Source organism: Diuraphis noxia, unplaced genomic scaffold, assembly GCF_037042655.1.
Source record: "Diuraphis noxia isolate RWA-SAM2 unplaced genomic scaffold, SU_Dnox_SAM2 contig0001, whole genome shotgun sequence".
NCBI lineage: Eukaryota > Metazoa > Arthropoda > Insecta > Hemiptera > Aphididae > Diuraphis > Diuraphis noxia.
The window spans coordinates 45738309-45760816 of record NW_028301711.1 but is presented as its reverse complement, the minus strand read 5'-3'; the positions used below and the strand labels follow the sequence as shown (position 1 = coordinate 45760816).

General features: G+C 30.4%; 1 protein-coding gene across 1 annotated transcript in view; it reads left to right on the top strand.

Annotated features, from left to right (window-relative positions):
• LOC107164797 (uncharacterized) overlaps positions 1 to 22508 on the top strand; it is a 413834-nt gene that overhangs the window by 145021 nt on the left and 246305 nt on the right. The window lies entirely within an intron of this gene.

The window sequence follows — 22508 nt, the reverse complement described above, 5'->3', positions numbered from 1 at the left end:
TATAACAAAACACGGCATGTTCATTTTCCATAACATTTCAGTCAATTTTTGACATAAAAATGTTATATTATATTAAAAACGAAAATTCAAAAACAATGTTTTTATAAACTCGGTATCACACTGCAACTTATCATCGTATCTGTATTAACGATTAACATAAAGTATCATAACCTATTCAATATGTTTCTGTAAAACGCAACTACGATACAACCATCTATATTCACAACATAAAGAGGACGATATTTAGATGGATGGATAGTTAGAATTTATCAACTAGATTTATTTTAAAGCACTGTCAAAAACCCTTTTTACCGTCTGTTTGAATTGCGAGTCGGTCTGGTTGACATAGAAAACTGACAGTGGAATAGTGATGTACAAAGGTCGTGACAGAGAAACATGGATTTTCGCTTTTTTTGTTTTTTTAAAGACCAACTTGTATTATATCGATTGGTCTGGTGACATTGTGAAACATTTTTCGATTAAAATAAGTTCACTAATAAGTTACTAGAACGAATGAATGCGAAAAGTCAATGGATTTTCGTTGTCAACGGACAACGATAGAACAAAAGAATACTAGATTGTCGTTGCAATAGTTGCAATGATGAGTCATAATAGACTATCAAAACAAAATAGGACCTTTTGCATACGTCAATTGGCATTTCTAGTAATTGATTTTGGCTTAAACAAATAAACTTCAACACACACACACACACACACACACACACACACACACACACACACACATAAACCCACTAATTTATTGACTTATAAATAATAAACTGTATTTAGTGCTTAATATGCATTCAATACGGTATGGCTATCTAGATTGGTCGATAACTTTTATAAGCCAATTGAATTAATAAATATTTATTTTAAATTTAAATGACAGGAAAGTACTCATTCTAGGTATCATTCATTTAGTGTTTGTTATAATATTGCGAACGCGATGTTTTTATCCAATATTATGACTTTAAGAACTGTACATTTTTTATGATTTAACAATATTTGTTTTTATTTTTTAATAATTAAGCGCGAGCCCCTAAACTTGAACCCGTGTTCTGTTGAGGAAGAAAAAATCATTATTTTATGCTAATATAAATACGGACTATAGAGAGAAAATAAAAGTGCTCCAGCCTCAAATGTTAAATTATTATGTAATATAAAGACTAATAAGGAGCAATATTATTATATACCGATCTTGCCCTCCAGAGTAATATGTTTTTGTAATTTCTTTACATTCGAAAACAATATTTCAATTTTATCGGGATACAAAAACAGCCAAACAATGCGTTAATTGAGTTTCGGTAAGGACGGAATTTTAATCTTTCAACGAAATAATTATTAAATATTCATTTGCTCAAGACGTTTTGGTCTTTTAGTGTTATTCATTATGATATACGGAGAGATTTATTTAATGATAGCGAATTTTAATGTAAATAACCCAATATGAGTAGTATTTTACGCTAAATAAATCATCAAGCACACAGAGCCGTGTAGGTATCATAGACCATAGTATAATATAATTAATATTATATTGGGCGTGTGTTGATATAGATATTATACCATATACATACAGGGTGATTTGCCAAGTATATTCACAATCATATTTTCCATTAATAATGAATTTATTGAAACTCTGATTTTTAGAATTTTTAAATACACTAATAGACGTTCTTTTCAATTTCTTAATTTTTATATATTACGAGAAGTGTCATATGGCAATAGAAACTTTTATTTATTTCAAATATTGATTCACCTAAATTACAATTTGAAAGAGTGGTTTCATAATTTATTATTAAAATATTTGTACCAAAGAGTCCTTAAAAATGGTTTAAAAAAAACATAATTTAAACTTACTATTGAATTGGTATTTATCATACTAAGCAAATTTTTACGAATTTTAAATGTTGAAAGATTAATATTAATGACTAAATCTTTCAAACTACATATCTAATAAACCTATTATTAGATATGTATATTGTATAACCTAACCTTTTATCCTTAAAGTATTAAGTGGAAGAACTCAAAACCTACTTGTAGTAGTTTTGATTCTGATATGACAAATATTATAGAAATAGATTTTACAGTTGAATAGAGGTGTTCTAATTTGAAAAAAAAGTTTGTTTCTTCACAGAACACTCCTTAAGAAGAATAAAAAATGTCAAGAATTATATGGTAATAAATTAAATTTAAGAATTCCGAAATTCAGATTTTATATAACTGCCTTATTGTAAAAAAAAAATGAGTAAGCATGCTTGGTGAACCACTCTGTATGTATATTTACTTGAAATTAATTTTTTAATTTTGTCAACGTAGGTATAACCTTTTAAAGAATCATAAATTATTCAAATCTTTGTTGCGTCGGTACATGCGAATAAGCTATTTAGACCCTTAGATTTATGTTGCCTAGGACTTATTTTAAAGGTAAACCCATATATTATAATAGTGTGGGTAGAAGGTAGGTAGGTAGTTACGCATTTGTTGAGTATATCTTTAAACCTAAACATTTTAATTTTCCACTTATTTGAATAGATATATAATATTATATATATATATATATATATATATGTATATATATTAGTTTATATAATACTAATAATATGAGCCTTGCCAAATATGTGGTTAACTACTTAAATGATTGTTAAGTGGCCGCCAAACTATAATAATATGATAACAGAACGTCAGAAATGAAAATAATAAAAAATATATTATTACTTATGTACTATTATCTTAACTTGCACCGTAACGATGATAATATAATGTCACCGAGACGGATTTTTACTAGACAAATCTCACATAACGTTTATTCGCATTACAGTAACAGCTTATAATTTACAATCCTTCCATATAATAACGATATAATGTACAATTTCAATGTGCTGTTGTAGGTATCAACGACAGGAAAACCTTGCAATTTATTTTCCGTATCTGCGGAATAAGACCTCAATCCCGTTTCTCGTCCATTCTGCAAGAGCGATTTTATTTAACAAGTTCTTATATTAGTTATAATAACAATAATACGACAAGGCGAAATGCTCAAAACTGTAGGCACTAGGCAGGTACTCCAAAAAATCGTTCTATGAATTCGGATTTTTATTTTTTAACTAAACAAAACTTATGTGGCGTATTTTTAACGATATTATTAACATAGTTATCATCATAGTACAATAATTTACTTCTACATAAAATCAACCTGCAGCTGCCCCCTTACCATTTACAATTATATATACTCAATTGTTTTTCAATTTAAAAAATATATTCTTATTTTTCATTTATTTTATCATTTTCAACTAACATAATATTAATTTATTATTATGCATAGCAGCTATGACACTTGTTGTAGTCGACTCGATTTTATATACTCTATTGCAATAGTTACAATTCGTATTAATTTATTGTTAAAACTTAAATTCAATGATTATTAAGATATAATAAACACATTATATTGTGTTATTTATGTTATTGACATAATATAATTTTTCTTGCCGTAATAACGGAATAACACGAATTTAAAGTTATTCATTATAATTATAATAAAATAATTTCAGTCGCAGTCAATTTTTTTTTTTGCTATATAGAATATAATATGGTATAGATATAATTTGATCAACCCGAGAACCTACCACGTGTCGTTGCACAACTTCAGTATTTCTATTGTCACTTTGTCAGTATAAAGAAAATCTTGTATTTTTATTCAATTCTAAAGTTATATATTTGAATTGTAAAATTATCTTATTCGAGAACAGAAATTAAGCTAATTATTATAATAAACTGTGCTATTAGTATAAGCTACTACAATATATTTAACTTTTTATTCCAACCATATCAAGTTATCACATTGAATGTACGAACGGAATATAAAATTCACATTTAGTTGTCAGGTTTCTGATGACATCACGAATAGGGTTTTTTGAACAAAAATTATACCTACTTATTAAATCCATATTATTCTTTATTGACACGATATCGTATACTAAGAAAATTTAAGTGTCGATATCTGTGTCTGGCACATCATCATCCGGATATCACTTAGTACATATCACTTGTAGTTTTCACCATTTTTTTTTTATACAGAAAATCTTATCACATAGCTCTATTAATATAATATTAAAATCGTTTCCTAATGATATAAGCCGTCATGAACCATCAGCATGTACGAGCACAATACCGCATAACTGACTAGTGATTACTGCCCATATATAACGACCCGTGACAATCTAAAATCTTACGCATATAATAAGATTCGAAAAAACGACGTTGCGGCGTTGATATGTTAAGATTATACCTATGATTTTTTTTAATTTTAACGATATATTTATATTATTGCATGTTTCCAACTAGGTGATGGCCTGATAATAAGCTATATGTTATTAGTTATATAGTTTATATTATATAGTTTACGCATATAATTTATGTTTCTATACAAAATCGTAACAGCTGAAAATTACTTTGGTAATATTATACATAAATACAAAATATAGTTGATCAGATTTCGTTTACAGTGACAATAATGATATATTTTGTTCACATTTCTCTCGCGTTATAACAATATATAAGTAGTATATCACTCTGTTGTCGAACTAAAATTTCACTCAGCGTGAGGTATTGTACGTACACACTACTCAATAATACTTATCTATATAAAATCAAGATATTTTTAATTGCTAGTATTCACAATTATAAAGGAAGTGAAAAACAAAATAATATGTATATAACACAACTGCACATTTAAAAAAAAAGGGTGAGTTAGGTTATTTTTATATTATATTTACGGCTAATTATAATAGTTATCATTTATTATTTATATATTATGACTGACTTAACAAATTGCACCTCACCATTATAATTCACGTATCGGATCAGGATGACCGTATTATGGTGACGATAATCAAAATCAAAAATGTCTGAATTTATTCTGCTGCATTGTAGACGTTAGAGTCTTATAAAATAGTTATCTGCTGTTAAACATATATTATTATGTGATTATGATTTTCATACATTTGAGGCACATTTTATCAGCGATTGAATATTAATATAGCTTCTTACAAAAAGAGTATAACGAAATGAAAACAAAGTTAAAAAAATAATATTTTTAATTAAGAATATTCGTGACAAAGACTGTTGACGTGTTGTAGGTGTAATGTGTACACAAAACACGTATACCTATAGTAAACATATATTATGAATTATGATGGACGAGAAATAGGTTGAACGTGCGCAAACAGAAAATGCTTAAATTCAGATTAAGTGCACCTATTCACCTTTGGCATAGGAACATATATACATATATATATATAATATGAAACTATGAAACAAATGCAAAGGTCATGCGTGTGTGTGTGATGGAAGAGTTTAGTAGTTGTTATTATAGCGGCGAACGAGTATTATAGTGTGCATCAAAATGTATACAATATGCAGCAGCAGTCCGGTGGCAAATGAGTCCACGTATGTTTATACATTATGCTTCTTTTTATTTTTCCATAGTACCTAACCGGTGCCTAAACCATCATGCGTTAGGTACAGTCAGTAGGTAGGATAGGTACTCGTTATACATCTCATCAGATTTTACAGTTGTACACACGCTGTTAAATCTTTTATAGTAAATATTAGTATAAAGCGAGACTTACGCGTGCAGGTGAAACACTATACACATTGCGACTGATCAAAAAAGTGAGTACCTATGTAGACGCGTAGAGAAAAAAAGAAAGTGAGAGAGACAATAGCAGGGTTTTAACAAGTCAAGGGTTAAAAATTAACAGGATGAATATTACGGAATACGTTCATGTATCATATTGATATTATTATTATTATATTATATTACTATGTACAGTAATAAACTTACGTTGTAGCTAAAAGTATCTATGTGCGTATTATTTGCACGTGCCGAGTGGGTATGATAATATAAGAGAGAGGATAGATAGGAGATTAAGTGGACTAAAATAATGAACGAACGAACACACGTACAGAACGAAAGAATGACGTGCTGCAATAATGCATCATATTAAATATATTATTACCATTACTGGACAAAACGCGAACTCGTTGCCTTGTGTCCAATAAAATGGTCATCATCGTCCCTCGAGTGAAATTAATATAAGATCACGAGATCGGAAGTAAACTGTTATTATTGATTGACTTCGTAGTCTATAATTTTGTATTGTACTCATTTTCGCCATGATAGTAACCTGCAATAAATATACATAATATTATATTAAATATGGCTAGATATATGGCCTACGTCAGTGTATCATCACCATCACAATATTGTAATATTATGACAGGTCAAAGCTGGTCGTATGGGAAAATCTAACACACAAAAACGTAGCCGGAAAAGACGGCACGGTAAAGGACAAAGGTACGATAAAAACGAGTTATTAATTTTTTATTGGAAAATACAATAATCATATTATATTATTATTGTCATATAAATACCAAGTAGTTTTTTTCGGTCTCTGCTCTGACATTTTTAATATACGCCAAAAAAGACGTCCATCCGAATGTGAACCGAAGAGATGGCGATGTGACGAGCGTATCGAATGGCTTGTGTAGGAGTAGCTGCATTAATATTATATGAAATATTCTGTAGATGGAATAAATTAACTCCCTGAAACTCACATATATTATAAAAATATACAGTGGAAAAGAGCCGTGTTCAAGTACTCACGGTACGTTATGTTTTTTTTTTTTAAATTATTATTATTTAGCTAATACCTAGCTACATAGTCACACATGAAATAACCATTAAATAATTAATATCCTAACGGCAGTTGTTCACAAAATGATACAATGTAATAATGCAATTTCATATAACGCAATATTAGAGATATACTTTATATGCTTTTATAAAACTTACTAGGTATCCAGTTTTATTAACTATTAGCAATATAAACGGAAGCGAGTCATTGAAGATCGACGATTAATGCTAATGGTGTTTGTGAGCAAAATTTTCCTGGAACATAGGTAATCATCTAAGTCTTGAACGCTTAGATGTACTATTAGTTGAATAATATACTTTATAACACTTACGACTTTTATTAAAATGTTATTTTGTAAATCAAGAAATAATTATAAATTTAACTTTTGACTATATGCAATCAAAAATTAAAAAAATAAAAAGTCAATATAGATAATCAACCGACGAAACCAACAAGTGTGTATAAAATAGAACAGTACCTATAAAAAATATATATTTTTTTTAATAATGGTATTTAAACTAAAATTTTCCAAAAACATATAACAATATTCAAAATGATGATGAGTAAAATCAATTTAATCGCTGCAGTGTAAACTAACATTATTTTATTTTCAAACATTAAACTGCTTAATGTATAACTATTAACTAATATTATTATAAAATGTATTTAATGCGATTGATGAGTTTATATATTACTTAACAGTCTTAGCATCTATTATGTGATAGTTTTGAATCTATAGCGCTGAAAACCATGGTGCTCAACGATTTATTATTAGTACCGCTGTAGTCCCGTATTTGTGCATATCATTATGAATGGGTGACCACTACCTATCTATATTATAACAATTTGTAACTGATTTTGAGTTTAAGTATTAAGTATAAATACATGGTTCAGGTTATTTACTCACGTTTATTTGATTTTTACTTAAGTTGTTTCACTAAAAATATATTTTCAATTAGATTATTTTTTACTAGCTCATTCCGTTAATATATTCAATTTTATTATTATTTACTTAAGGCTGAAATGCATACAATATGACGTCGTCATGCAATACAGGCGCACTACATAATATATTATTAGTACGCAGTTAAAAAACAAGTGGTCGATTAATACACCGTTAATTAAAAATATGGTAATTTGCTATATTTGTCCCTTTGAGCAATTAATTTTTGTAAAATTTGTGTGCACGATAAATATTTCAGGAATTATTTTCCTGTTTTTTTTTTTTTTAAATAACCACAGCTAGCAATCCGGTTGCGGCCACCCTCATTTTTAAGCACGAAAATTAGTATTTTAACACAATAAACACAAACGGACTGTTATGCTGGAATAAAATAAAGCGAATCATAATGAAAACGAGATTTGAATTATTGAAGTGACCATCGGTGCCACATACCAGTCATTATTTCACGTAAAACCCTTTAATCATAACACAGCGGTAGAAAATAAACTATTACAGAATAAAGCGATCGAATTATTTCTTCATAATCAGCGTTAGCATTAAAAGTAAAAAAAAAAATGTAATAAGCGTACATTCGCTCCATATCGCATCATAAATTTACTTATTGGGACATATAGGCATGTTGAAGTGACAATATCTGAATAGGTTTCCATTCCTACAATTTGACATCTAATTAATTGGTTCCCTATAAAGACTTTAAAAAAAAGTGCAACTATTATGAAATTCAATCTTATAATATTATTTATTATAATATTATATATTACACTCCCCACAATAATGAACAGGCGTATATAAAAATAAATAAACAAATGCCTTTGGATAAGGAAAAAAATATATATAATAAAAAAATGGACTGCATAATATATATATATATATATATATAGATAGTCCTAAGTATGTATAAAGTAGAAAGAAAAATTAAAAATACTTCGAAATATAATCTATGAATTAATGCAGGTATATGGGCATGCCTTTCCCAACTACCCGGGAACCAATTAGGACACGTTTCGAAAAAATTCGAATGCATTAGTAAGAAGTGCCGCCATGTTTAATATTTGTTATAAAGACAAATGTTTTAAAACGTCCGTTACCCGTTGATACGAAAAAACTGCGACAGCATTATATATTGGCACAACGTGCCGAGTCTATGATGGTCAAGACATATTTATTAGGAATAAAAAATGTTATCCACTTATTTCAATAATTACGGCTGGCTCCATAAACTGTGCTGCTGGTGCAGCGATTGTGTACATACTGATAATATATTATAAATTATAATAACATTTAAATCTGGAGAACCTTTCCAATAAAGCAAACGACTCCGAAAAATGCACGTTATGTAAAACGACGTCCGGTACGTCAGGATAAGGTCAGCGCTTGGTTATATCGTAACAATAATAATAACTAAACAACGGTAGGTCGCCCGGACATTTTGCATAAATTATGTTTTGAATCAAGAATGTGTTATTAAAGATCCTCGTTGCAGGCATTCCAAAACACAAGAAACTAAAAACAATAAACACCAACAACAAAGACTTTCAATATTATTGTGTAAAACGCGTATTCTCGTTCGTCTGTTTCGTCATCCTTAAATAATTGTAACTAACGTACAACGCAATATTTATCACCATCTCGTAAATGATTTCCTAGAAAAGGTTTAAAATCATCAAAATTGTTTTGATAAAACAACGAAATCAACAAAATTCTTGGTGAGAGTTAAAAAGCATCGTGAAATGGGTGAGTAAACGATTTAAGTAGAGTATTTGTTGGTCGAAAAAAAACGTTTTTCCATCAGGTTAATTTTCCTTCTTTCAATTTCAAGCACCTGAGAGTCATAACTATTTTGTTTTTGTTTTTTTGAAAGAATTGTATCGTTATCATTTTTATTATTTCTTTTTAAAGAATTTGATGGTTGTTTATTGCTTTGAGGTTTGGCAAATGAAGTGAATTCTGATCCAGATGCCTCAAATTCCCTGATAGAAGATGGGCTGTAGCCTATACTAGGGAGGCCGACGACTACCGCGGTTTTTGGTTTCGTTTTCGGGATGTATTAGAAAAATGCTACGATACGTGATTTGGTATCTAAATCTTTGGATATTTTGTAAATATCATTCGACGAGATTAAGTCAAAATATTTGATAAGCCGTGCACTGATTGCTGCTGCAGACTACGAACGAAACAGTTAGTTTTAACATCAGACAATCGTCCAGGTTTCCGTATCTACCGAAATACTTAAATTATAATATTATATTTAACATTTCGTATCGTTATTTAAATCGATTTCAAATCATAATATAATGGTATTGAGAGGACGCTAAACACTCACACATTACATTTAGAGTTTTTTTTAGATTAAAATCGTTTTGTGCAAGATAATAGGTGAATGTATTTTACTCTATCGTAGCTAACCTACCTGTTGAGAGTAAGTTATAGTAATATATGATTCTTTTTGGTGTAACATATTATTTATGGAAGTTCTAACTTTAAACAACCTTCAGTATTTGATATGAATATTAAAACAACACATAACATCGAATGGTAATAACATAGGTACATTGAGTGTAAATGTGACGTGTGATATTAATTATCACGTATTTAAAATGTTCATAAAATATGACGTGTAGCAACTATACATAACAAAAATATGTGTAAGTAATATTTGCCAATCTCGTCGGTATAAACTTTGATGTGATAGTTATAATATGCTAAAACCTCAAAATATATCACGGTCAGTACTCTCATACATTTTTTAAAACATTTTCCTATCATATACATGAAAATTCATTAAAAATAATAGAGAAATGTACTAATGGAATATTTTTTTATGCATTTATAACATTACATAAAAAAAAAATGACAACAAACATTTCACTTCACAGAATCGAGTAATCCGCGTGCTTCCTGGAATCCACGACCGCATTGATGTAGCTCACTCATAGTAACAATACCTAATGAAAACGTTTCGGCTTGCAGCTTTCGGTAAAATATTATGTATTCCACATTCTTATTTAGTGTCTGGCCAATCACCATAATTTATTAAAGTCAACACGTGCGACGTACGAACTTCCTAGTTATTGGTTTTTCAATAAAATTCAGTCGTTCTTTGTGAGAGAACCTGCGGCAGATTCGTTTGTTCATGTGTATCATAAACGTCTAGACCTAGTATGGTTCTCCCATCGAAACATTTCTAACATGGTATCTAAACACCAAAATTACAATATTATTATAATACGTATATACCTAGACATGTAAACACGTACACACACACACACAGACCAAGCAATGTCAGACTTGGTGGACGATGTTATTGAAGCACGCATAATCGATCGATACACTGACCAACGCTGACACATTTCGTAAGCTTTCATGGTGCTTGACGACTGATCAGAGAAGAAATCGTATTAACATCACGACCAGATTCTTCTATATTATTAATATTATTATTTTCATAAATAGGTGGAGCGTCATCTTTTAACGTTCACTCATCGACTACATTTTATAATGTCTAATAGCGATAATAGTGTGTATTATTTATATTTTACATAAAAATATATCCCTACTTAATATTATGATTCATTATAGGTGTCGGGTAATAAGAGTAAACCTAACCTAACCTAACCTAACCTAACCTAACCTAACCTAACCTTTTTTTTTTTTTTTTTTTTTTTGCGTGGTATCGAGGACCGGAGTGGGGACTGCGTTAGCATTACGTCCACTCCGGCCCCCATCGTTTATTGTAATAAAGCAATAAATTACAATGGCTACAAAAGTATCAACAAGTACAAAATCATTACATTGCCCCCGCGGCCAGACAGACTTTCACCCGCGAGGGTGTTTCTCATCTGTCTGGGAGCCAGGCTCGAGGGGCTTACAAACATAGAACAAAAAATATATACAATATTAGTTTACAATCTCAAGGTTACAAATCAGAATTTTGTCAAACTTGCAGACGTTGAAAAGGTGCATCAGCTTCGAGTGTCGGGACATCGTCATCTCCCGTCAGCGGCCTGCCTTCTCCTTTCCTCTTCCTCTTTGAGAGACATGATTGACTCCACCATCCTGTACAGTAGCCGAAAATCTTCCTCGGCGTTTGACAACACCAAACTCCTCTCAGTCGTGTCCGCTGGAAGGCTGTCAAAATCAGGGCCACACAAAATCTCAGAGAAATCTTCAACACTTGGATGGCGTCCAAGCCGACTGGTGAGCTCCTCCCTGGAGCCACTGAGGAATACACAGCTCACCAAAGTGTGTTCGGCGGTGTCTGAGTCGTGACCACACAAGGTGCATTGGGGCGAGTTGGCCCTTCCCATTTTGTGCAGGTAATGTTGGAAGCAACCGTGACCGGTGAGTGCTTGCGTCATGTGGAACGTTAGTGGCATCCTCGGCACGGTTCTTCCAACCCACCTGTTAAGGTCGGGCAACAACCTCCTGGTCCATGACGCCTTAGGTGTAGACGCCCACCTAGCCTGCCATTGGGTGATGGTGACACTGCGTTCTAGCCTCTTGATTGCCGGCTTGGAGATCGGTATTGCGTCCGGGATCGGTGGGGCAGCGGTTCTGGTCCTAATCCGTTTTCTTTCCTTGGCGAGGAGGTCCGCCGGTGGCATCCCTGCGAGCACCAGCGCTGCCTCATCAGACACTGTACGGTATGCTCTAATTATCCGAAGCGCTATTGCCCTCTGCGGACGCACGAGATTCTTCACTGTTCTTGCCGAGGAGGTAGCCGAGTCAACCCAGGTTGGCGCCGCGTACAATAGTTGGCTCTCCACGACTGACGCCAGGAGTCTTCTCCTGGATTGACAGGGTCCCCCGATGTTCGGCATAAGTCTTGACAAGGCTACGGCTGACTTGGTCGCTTTCTTAGCGACGGTGATTACATGGGTCGAAAATGTCATTCTCTGGTCGATGAACACCCCGAGGTATCTCAGGAAGGGCCTAATTACTATCCGGTGGCCTCCGATGACCAGATTTGGTGCGGTATAGGCCCATCTTCTCGTGAGCATGACCGCCTCGCTTTTATGGTGAGCTAGTTCTAGACCCTTACCCCGCATCCAAGCGTCGATGGACTCTAGGGTGGGATTCACCGAGTCCTCGAGCAGTCCGCCAGTCTTTGCGACCCCGATAACCGCGAGGTCGTCGGCAAAACCTACCAGGTGACAAAACCTACCAGGTGACAAAACCTACCAGGTGACAAAACCTACCAGGTGACAAAACCTACCAGGTGACAAAACCTACCAGGTGGCAAAACCTACCAGGTGGCAAAACCTACCAGGTGCAAAACCTACCAGGTGACAAAACCTACCAGGTGGCAAAACCTACCAGGTGACAAAACCTACCAGGTGAATAAAACCTACCAGGTGGCAAAACCTACCAGGTGAACCTAACCTAACCTAACCTAACCTAATACCTACCTACCAATCTACCTACCTACATACCTACCTGTTATACAGAGCACTAACTAATTAGTAATGAATAATGATCATGCACATTTGACGTCCTTGAGCACGTGGCGCAGCAATGATAGAGCGGCTAAGGGAGATGTGCGGCACTCACCCTTCCTGTCACCCATTATTTTGTTTCAAAGTATATTTAAAACTGTTGTGTTTACGACTCACATAATGTAAATATACGCGTTATTTAACATTCAACGTGTCCTGGGACAGTGGTATAAAATTTTGTTATAAAATCTTATAACTTATAACGTTTATTATAATATATTAAAATATGTAGTTTAGGTAACATGCATAGAGAGGTGGTGGTAGAGTACTTAATAGTAATTTCTTTGGTGTGGATGTAGTTCGCCATGACAAAACATGTTATTATAAAATATTATGTTTATGATGAGCATTTTATTATTTTTTTTTTCAGCTAGTGAAATAAACTGATGTATTTTTATGATTATTATTCATACATTATACCTGCGGTTATAACAGAGAATGGTTTTCACCGAATGTCATTAAAATCCGACCTGAACTAATTAATTTTATAGCAATCGTAAAACTTTCGATGGTCTCGAAAACCATAATACTAAAATATGGTTTTTGATTTTATAATTTCACCACGCTGGTTTCAGTTCTATATAAACTAATGATAAAATAAATACGTATAAATAACTATAAAACGAGTTTGTGGTAATAATCGACAGTAATGTAATGTATAATATATTATTACTTTGAGACTAACAACTTAAAAATTTCCATCAAATGATCGTATTTAATAGGTAGTTAAATAGATTAAAAATCTTTTTACCGCAGTCTAATATATAGATTTATTTATGTTGTGGTGGTAAAAATTATTAATCTACGCTCCCCACAGTAATAGGAAAAAAAAATATAATATGTAGTTTGCAGTTTAATTTGCTTTTGAATTTGAACATATATATTATAATTGGTGGTATATGACGTTATATAATTCTCTGTCTATGATATTCAAGGATGTCAATAATTATAATTATTTAAGCCAATAATAATATTATTAACACCATTATGACGCATGTATGAGCAATATTGTTGAAACTAATTTTTGAATGCAAATTATTATTTAGTAAGCACAGCACAGAATTTCATCGGTAATAATTTCCCAACTACCATTTAGCATTTCCAATAAGCAGTAATAATGAAAAATGCATAGATTAAATATGGACGAATAATGAGAAAAAATTGATTTTTGAAGTCTATTAAATCGATATTATTCAATTATTTACGCTTCTGCGTACAATTTAAAATATAGCAAAAAAATATAATACATTCGACTAGCAACCTGATTGACAGTCTCTTTACGAATCACCACCACAGATTTAATAATATTTAAAGATATTCACAAAATCTGTCAGTTACGCGTGATTCCATGGCGTGGACAAATAAATATATCGATTTCTCCAGTTTTAATTGGGAAAACTCGCACATCAGACATAGGTATTAGGTGTATTCGTAAATGCTTGTGGAATGTGAATCACTGACAGCCGAAATCGAATAAAACGTCGTTGAATGAGGACGGAAACCTCGCGTGTAATTCGGCATTCACATATATACGTCACATCACACCAACCCCCATTATATGGAAAATGTGTTGCTTTGTGTACGCAATCGCTGGTGTTCTATTTGTGTGAATTTGTATGACCAACGCCAACGTTTGTATCGCCAATGGTTAAATGGTGTATATATATAAACATTTTGATATTGAGAGATTACAATCCACCTCCATCCCACTTACTACACACGTTATATATTTTAGACCAATATTGTGTATTTCAACCCTTTAAGTACCTTAGTAGTAGAAGGAGATAAGGTTTCGTCATACAACATCATCTCAAAAAAAAAAAAACTATGCTTTATCATTTTTTTTTTTTTTTTATGCAATTTTGAGACACGCTTTAACCCATTCAAGTTAAAAAAAAATTACTCACAAGTATTCATAAAAAAAAACAGTTTAAATTTATTTTTATCGCTATGTTGAAATTGTTATAAAAATGGAACAATTTTTAAAACTCTTTTAAAAAAATAAAAATAAAATGAACAGTATCTTGTAAGATGATAACTTTTTTCTGCACAATTCCTCCAATTAAGCACTATCCAAACCGAGCTAAAAATAATGATATTATAATAATTGTAATAATCATTAGGTATAATGCATTGTTGTTAACTTACGAACGGTCACAAAAACACAATGAAGTCATAACTATCGATGATATTCACGATGGTTCCGATTTTATGCCTTAAAAAGTTGTACTCCAAAAGCAATCTTTTTTGTTACTAGTTATTACAAATATTTTAAAGTAAGTACAGTATTTAACTTTTAGCTTAACCATTTAAGTCTTCTGAACATATTAATGATAATAACAATTTCCCTTTCATAAAAATAAAACACTATTTTGAAAAAAATAAAGTTGCTTAAGTTTGTTTTTTGTCATAATTTCTCAACGAAATTTGTTTTATTTTAATCATTACTTAGAATTATGAACATAATATAATATTACATAAATAAATATCATACAACATGTTTACAAAAAAACAAAACTTTTATTTTCGTAGAGCATATCGGCTATAAATGCAGTTCAATAAATTCAAAGATTATTTAATACAATTAATATGCTTTATTCGTCATATTTTTCCCTCATAAAATATACTTAATATTTATACAAAAATATATTATATAGTTACTATTAGCTACATGTTGTGAGAATGCAGGAAAAATATTTGAGTGGCACACGATTCTGTACAATTTATCTTTTTTATTTATCCGATTCCGTAAATTGTTGTGAAACAAAAGATTTTTTTTTATTTAACACGATTCCGCATACAATTTGTTGCGACGTTGCCAGCTATGAGGAAAAATAATTATAACAATAATATGAAATAAAACAAATAATCGAAAATGAATTGTATTGAAAAATATATTCCAATTCTGTCATCAGCAATATTTTGGTTTGATTTGTAAGCATAAATTATATTAAGTATATTATTATTTATTATATTATTATTTAATTAAGTATATTATTTAATCAATTTTTAAGGTGAAAATCGTAAAATATCTACGAATGGGTATTGAACAGGTTGATGAGTTTAGATAAAACATAAATGTATACACAGTAGACTGTCCAGTCAGATATCCCACAAGGGGGAAAGAGTCGGAAGGAACCATGGTACTGGGACCCGGAATAACGAGGTGCCCGGCGTTCCTGAAATTAATTACTTCAATACATATTAGCAAAATGTTTCAAAATTAACTGTCATTTAAGAGGAGCTCGTATTTAGTTCTGAACCAGGACCAAAAATATGATGTGGGAGGTCTGTATTCAGTATTTAGATAAACTAGTATTTGAGGAAAACCCAAATTAATGTTATAATATGAATTGTATAATGTATATACTATATACTATTAATATCAACCATTTTTACGTTTAAAGTAATTTTTATTAAACAATTGTCAACGTCTCAAATTAGTTTTGTGTGGAATTGTGTAAATTAAAAGGTATATATTATGTGGAATCCTGAATCGTTGAAATACTTTTATAATACTAAACCTTATTTCTTGAAAAATATTTAGAGTAAACATACAACTTAAATGATAGTAAAAAAATGATATTAGATTTAATAATACCTATTCCTGGCTGGAAATTTAGTTACTTATATATTTTTAACATGACTTCATGAAAATGATTACAATACAGTTAAATATATATTATTATGAATTTTGTGCGAACATAATGATTTTCATATTTTATTATAAGAGGGATAATGTTGTATACATTGAGTGCACTTCTCCTAATTTTTAAAGAAGGGACGGTTAAAGATAATAACTAATCAGCTTATCAGTAATATAAACTTTTAAAATGCCAGTTCGTATTAGTTTATGCAATCAGTGTGTACTGTGTACATGCAATCACTATTGATAATAGTGTAGATTCTAGAGTCTGATATTAATTTTATTTTTGGAAGCTAGACGAGGGTGACATTTGACAGGTAAAGAGTGTACGAATTACCTGATGATATTATTTAAAATACCTAGTCCAAAAAATATCTTAATTTCGTATTAATGTGTCTGCGTGTGGGGAGTAGGGATAGATGATTTAAGTCGTGTGAATTCCTTATAATATGAATATTATATAGTTGAAACAGAATACTATTGTTAAAAAACAAAAAAAGAGGATTAAATACATATATTTAATATCGATCACGACATATTGCTAATTACGTAAATTTTGTGTAAAATCCGAATATATTATAACGAGCACGGTTATCATTAATTAATTCATAAGCCTGAAAATGTATCTTACGATGTTGAATTTTATTATATTGTTATTATATTACCATAGGTATATTATTATTATGCAACGAATCCATTAGAGTTGGCATTTTTAATATATTCGTTATATTTTTATACCGAAAACTGCGACATCTTAATGATAATAATGATAATTTATTTATTGTTTGGACGACGTCATATATCCACGCAGGTAAAGAATATAACTCATATGAACAATTATTAAATACATTTCTCATGGCTGGATTTAGGGGAGGGCTGAGTGGGCTGCAGCCCAGGGACCCCCACAAATTCAGGGCCCCACCAATGTTATGATATTTAAATTATGATAAAGAAAAAATATTTTATCTATATGTTAAATACTCATATTTACACATATGTAATTAAATAATATTGAACATTATTTGGACATATAATAAATTTAATTTTACAAACTATAATAATAGATGTATTCGCATTTGTTGACAATGAACGGTGTCTAAAAATCTAGATAAGATAGGTTTTTATGCCATTCGTAATGGGTGTTGATTTTCAAAACGTTATTGATATGTTTGTACAAATGAAATTAAAAAAAGTTCCAGGCATTTAATTTTAATTATCTGACATTATTATTTTTATTATTCTTTATTTAAATGTATTCTTTACTTACATCTAATGTTATGATGATATTACTTATACTATAGTTATACTTGATTTGATTGTTTATATAATTATTTATAATTAAATAAGTAGTTAAATTTTTACTTCTATACTAGTATACTAAATATGATAATAAATGTTATTTAATAAGTAAAAAAATATATTTTCTTATTTATGTGTAGGGGTACCCAAAATGCATTCGACCCAGTGGTCACCACATACCTAAATCCGCCGTGGCCAGTGGTCAGATGTTCAGATGCCAATAGTAGATTGATACATAAATATTAAGGATATTATATATATATATATATATATATATATATATATAGACCCATAAAGGCATAATTATATAAGTACTAAACGCACTAATACAATATGATGACCACTCGTTTTTTTTTTGTAACAAAATATTTTTTTTTAGAAATATTATTTCATTCATTAGGGGTTTAAATGTTGAGTGTTAACCACAAACTTAAAATATTCAAAAAATGAAGTAGGTATTTTATATCGATTTTTATCGTAAATTTCGGTGATTTTCCATTTTAGATTCCGAGCGGAAAGAGGAATGTATTGATTTTGACTAAATACGTAAAAATTACGGCAATGTTCAAATTATTTTATGTTAGAAATTCATAAAAATTTTTCCTTTTATATCTAAGATTTGAAAATTTTATACAAGGCTCCTAACATATTTTTAGAATAGCAGTTGAAAAATAAAAGAAATACATAGTCACAATTTTTTTTTACAAGCATTGAAATTTTAATTTTGACAACATACGTAAAAATCACGAAAATTCGCAAATTATTTTAAGCTAGAAATTTATAAAATTTTCTTTTTAAATCTAAGATTTGAAATTTTTTAATAGTCTATAATATATCCTAGACAGATAAACCATCTCCGCTCAGAATCGTTTTTCGTATACAATGATATAATATAATTGGATTCAAATTTAATTCCATCCATTACAACCTACTGTACAGCAGAGCGATATCCATGACTTACCCGCTTTTTATATAATATGATACAATTTTATAAGTGATTCGTCTGAAAACACCGTGAAATCTTAGCATATCTCCATATTTTTAATACAGTTTTTAATTCAGTTTTTAAATGTATATGGATTTTAATTTACGAAAGTTCAACATTTTTAACACAAGTACGTATTACTTTAGTTACTTAAACTTTTCATTTTATTTTGAAAAAGTTCACAGGTAATCAAATTCAATAACGAGAACTATACTTTTTAAAGTTGATTAAACCAAATTTATTAGTTTTTCAATATTCATTTGTTGTAAATATACATATAGGTATAATCTGGTATATATGTGTGTTTTCCTGTACTTAAATGTTTAAAAACTATTATTCTTAACGGATAAACTAAACAGTTTTTTTCATTGACAAAGTTTCAATTTCATAATTTACTTAATAACCTAACTATTGTCATTCTAAGTAACAAAACTCTCAATTAAAGGTTTTTAATCCTTATGCGATCTTGCAATAATAATAATAATATTACTATTTGTATAGTAAAACATAATTTTATTATTAAACTGATATAACTATGATGAAAGTACCTACCTGTATCGCTCTGCATTTAAGTTAGCATTAATACAAGACGTGTTTAATAATATGATGCTTATGATGACAAGGTAGATGACTTTTAAATCATGAGCATTTTAAACATAATACAATATTGTTATTGTGTCTTTTGAAAACAATATATTTTATAAATATTTCTTTAAAGTACGAAATATAATTACACTTTTCAAATTGGCGCGTAATAGGTACGTCAAAGTGATGCTTGGTTAAGAATAGAATTGGAAATTCAACATCCTAAAAATTAATGTAATGCACTTATTAAGTAAACTATTTATTTTTTCATACATAATTGGAACCAAATAATATTTTTATTAAATTAAAAATGTTTTACATGACAACATTTTGCTACTTGAACATTACATCTGTAGAAATAATTTGTCTCAATTAATTCGCTATAGACACTCGTAATCTTGACTTTTAAACTGACAGTGAACGATTATTAATAAATATTCGATCTGGTAAAAAATATCTTAAAATTTTTTTAAAAAAATTGAAGAATTTCGGCAAAAAATACATTGATAATTATAACCTATGTGTATTATGTTATGAAACGAGCTTTGCTTTGGAAAACGACGCTAAGTGCATCAAAATTTCAACTTTGATTGCCTATATGAGATTCTATACTTGCGATATTTTTAACATAAGTAATAATTTTTTGACAAGTTGTAGATTGTTCGGTATATACTTTAAATTTCGAAGGTGGACAGGTGGAGTAAACCTAGTTCTACAGTCTTTACCACATTATACCAGCTCTGTTTGCAAAAGCTTAAATTGGATACAAAATTACTTAATAACTTGTACAATACACTTCCAATGTGATTAATTATTACTGACAAGTTAAAACAGGATAATTATATACTAAAAAAATCAACGAAAATCAACACCACAATGACGATGACGACGTCCGACTGGTATTTTAAAATATTGGCGTTTGATGTCTATGGACGTAGATGATAATAATCACCGAAAGCAATTAAGCGCATCAAAACTCAGAAAGATAACCGAAACAGTTTGAGAAGTGCAAAAACGTTAGAGTAAACAAATAGACGTCAAATTAGGAATCCTCCAAGTGACGTTTTTATTCCAACGAAACGTTGAATGAATTGACAGTTGAATGGTTACAGCCGCCGCTGAGTACTTACCGGTATAACAATGCAGGAACAATATTATCTACCTATATTATTTTAGTCACGGAAAATATGTCTCATTATATCTATCCACTTAAAACTGCACCTCGTTTGTCGTTATTATTCCGGGTAGTTAAAATAAGTACGCGCTGCCGTAGTAAAAAATTCAACATTTTCGTCTGTCACTTTTTATAGTTATATATGTACTCACCCATTCGATTGCTCGCCGACCCTTCCGACTTTCAATTATTATATTGCTTTACGATAAAATAAATAATGCGATTTCATTTCGGTGTGACAAAATACCACTGACTTTTGACACGAATCTTGTCGTACCTATACAACGTTATGTTATAGTCACGTGGACAACATTTTCACCCTAGCGGCAGTATTATATTTGGTGTGTTTTATGGATAAAAAACGGTGAAAAAAGAAAGATAATAATAAAATATAGTCGCGTAGAGCAGACGTTGTATTATATATACAACACAAGTATATATATATATAGTAAAAGTCGTTACGGTGTCGTGTGATCGGGTGGCAAGTAGCTGTTGTGGGCTTCCGGTGTATTGTGGGGGGCTGGGGGTGTAAAGATTTTGGAGCTGTGGCACTTTAAACTGCATACCAATTTGTATCCCTTTTTCTCTACTTCTATTAAATTGTGCACCCGCAAGACGGAACACCCGCGTTATTATGTGCCATTTTATCGAATATACGTATTTTTTCTGGAAAATGACAAAAATAAAAAAGGAAACTGACTACGTGTGTATAGACTATAGAGGATAATGCGGTCGACCCCTGTGAGAAGTTGGTGAGAAAATGTTGTATAGAAAAATATTTTATTATTTATTTGTAGTCTAAGACCATTGGCTGCAACAATTTTACAAGGTTTATATTATGTCTTAAAATAGATTAATATTAGTTAGTACTATTATAGCTATAAACGATTTTCTAGATTAATCTTAATTAACAAGGAAATTATGTTATTTATGCTGTCTGGATGAAGTGCTTCAAAGATCATATTTGAAACTTTTTTCTAATTTTTGAAAGTCTAAATAAAAAAATAATGAACTAGATGCATGTTAAATTTGCACCCGGGACCAAAATTTCCAGTCTGCCTATGCTAGTTATAATTAAGTTTTTTTATATCAATCAAATACAAAAAAATAAACATAATTTATATTGTGAAAATACATAATATTTTATTTAACTAAATCTATTAAAGGACAATTTTGACATCCAACTATTTATTTTCACGATTTTTTTTTTTTTTTAATTAAATTAAATTAAATTTTAATACTATTAATTATTTGTATACGTAAAATCTCGATCACCGTAATATATCGAACAAGATACAGACGATTATGAATAAACAATAGATTTTCAATTATTATTAAATTATAAAAACGTATATTGTATACTACGTACGTATAGTGAACCTACGTAGATGCTGCACAGCCAACAACTCTAATTTGTTCTATGTTTAGAATTAAGCTATAGATTAATTTGTTACTACAATACCCACGTAGGTGTAATAATAATTTTAATACATAATTTTAATAACTTAACCTCTATGACTTGTTCTGGTGAATTTGATTTTACTTAGACCATACACAACCCAGCAGTGCGACACACTCGTCTCCTGCAAAAGACATCAATAATCCTGTACCAAACTGTAGTCTGAATCTTTGACCACAGGTAATATAATAACGTACGGTCATGGC